Raw genomic sequence first — 2,625 nt, forward strand, 5'->3', positions numbered from 1 at the left:
TTTTTTTTTTTTTTTTTTTTTAAAAGCAACACATTCTTTCTGCCCCCACGAGCATGTTGTCAAGATGAATATGTGCTGTGAATAACAGAATTTCTTTTTTTTAATATATAAATGATGTGATTTAAATTAGGATTCAAATGTTTTCTGCTGTGACAGAAGTACATTTTATGCTAAAGCTCATTTACAACTTAAAGAAAACTAAACTACTGGTACATAAATGTAAAACCCAAAGTTTTGTTTTCAGATGGATTAGAATTCGCTCGACCACTTGAAATTAATTTTTCTGTAATTTGTATCAATTAAATCCTTTTGCATAGATTGGTTTTGTCAAACTGTGTTGTAATCCTTTTTTTTAATTGCTATGTATACAGTCAAATGCCTTCTGTCAAAATTATTCTCATGTAAGATTACTGTCATGTCTTTCTTTTGGCAAAAAAAAAAAGTTTGAATCTGTGAAATCTGTGATTATTTTATTCTTTAAGACGCATATCATTAATGATAGCTGGTTGCTGATGCTGTTTTCTGAGTTCATTTTTGTTCATGTGAAGAACTGATATTTTCTTCTGTGTTCTGCAGAACTCACAATAAATACTGCAAATTGATGATGGTGTTTGGGCGTGCTGGTGTTGCTGCTTATTACACATGACGTGTGATAAGGAACTGCATACATTCTACATTTAATGCAGACATACAGTAAACATACTTTACAGTTTGTATTATCTTTCCCTTAACGGTTTAATTTTTCTTCTACATAATAACATTTGTTGTAACCATCCATCATGACACCCCACTGAATACTTCATCCATATGCATCAGTTGATCCGTTGACAGGCAGCCATGTTCTAGGTTCATACCTCGTCCTGTGTGAAAAAGTCTCTCAATGTGATAAATTAGCAAAAGAAACAATGCAACAGTTCTCAGGTCTCTGCTCTGCCTGTACACATTTCATTTACATTGATGCAATTCCCTCTTCTAATTTTTAATAGAAAACACACACTAAAAAGATTAACATTCAACACAAGGACATTAGACAAAAATACCAATATGTGAAGTAAAATTCCTCTTCTGTGGATTTTTATGATTTTGCAGAATAGTTGAGCCTAAATAGAGACTGCATTCATTAGTTTGAAGTACAATGCATCAGCATACAGTATATTTGTGGAGTATTACCAGTATTACCAGCACTTTCATGAACTTGGTCTCACCACAGTGACTCAGCTTCACATGTGAGCTCCCCACAAAACGACACTTTCTCACATGTCAGGAAACGTTTGTCTTTTCTCTGTCAATTATCGATACATGGTGAAATGTGCCAGAGGTTGGATGACCGCTCCTGTAGAAGCGCAGTATTCGTGTTAAATGATATATGACTTATCATTAGGTGCTGCAGTGGGTACAGATGTGTATAAGAGACAGGGCAGATGCTGCACCCAAAGTATTGTTTATTATATTTGTATTTATTTTTTTTCTATAACTAAGAACGTTTCAATAGAGCTAGAACTGAATAAAATTAAGTGCATCTCTTCCAAATAACCTGAAGCATGTTCAGTGCTTCAGATCGTATGTAATTTATAAATTATTAGTTTAGGAGATATTGAGAATAACAGATGATTGGTGGGACTGTCGGTCTACACCAGTGATATACTGAAGACTCTCTATATCAAAGTAGTTTCGAGTGAGATAATGGTTCATTCAACACTTGCAGTTGGTGTTGATCCTACACCTCGTGTGTTTCACTGACGAACCTATTTTGTATTTCATATTCAGTTTTTTTTTTTTTTTATTTTATTTTTTTTTTTAATTTTTGAATATCACATTTTCAGTTAAACTTTCTCTCTCTAGACAAAATGAACATCATTCTCCTGACTGCCATCACCTTCACTTTAGCCCCTGTTTGCGGGGGGCAAATCGTGTTTGATGGCAACATCACGGACTGGTCCGACTTGGCATCACCCCTCTTACAACCCTGTCAAGGAAGGAGCCACGTGAATAAGTATAGGGCATTTGTCAACAGACACATCCTTCAAGGCTCCTTTGACAGAAATTCTATACAGCAATGGAAAAGGTGACTTAAACGTTTTTAAATAATTATTTCATTGTGAAAGACATTATGGAAGTGACAAATAAATCTGTTTCTGGTTTCGTTAAAGTTATTTACAAGGAAAAGGACTCTGTGGCAGAGCTCCGGTGCAGACCTTCATCGATGCCAGACTGGGAGCTGTCCATCAGATCTGCAGCAGGTCAGGCCGGCGTCTGCAGGGTTCCTCAGGTAACTTGTGCATCAGCAGGTCACTGATGCAAGTGTATGATGTCATATCTGACCAAAATTGCAGTATGAATAGGATGAATGTACAACCTGACAACCGGGAAGTGATTGTGGCATGTGATAAGGTTAATAATCAGTGCCGTCCTGTCCATTTTGAGAAATACAGAGGCCAAAGTCCGAGCAATAGACCCTGTACTTGAGTTGGACACTCGGTTCCAGTTGTCAGGTTTATTATTCCTTGACATCTAAATATTTCTATCAAGCTTTGCCAAATGATTTTTGCTCATAAAAATATAAAGAAATATTGGCATGTGATTTTTTTTTTTTTTTTTTTTTTTTTTTTTTTTTTTTTTTTAAAA

The sequence above is a fragment of the Seriola lalandi genome, unplaced genomic scaffold (assembly GCF_002814215.2).
Source record: "Seriola lalandi dorsalis isolate HSWRI2012SDOR001 ecotype SW California unplaced genomic scaffold, Sedor1 jcf7180002054549, whole genome shotgun sequence".
Classification (NCBI taxonomy): domain Eukaryota; kingdom Metazoa; phylum Chordata; class Actinopteri; order Carangiformes; family Carangidae; genus Seriola; species Seriola lalandi.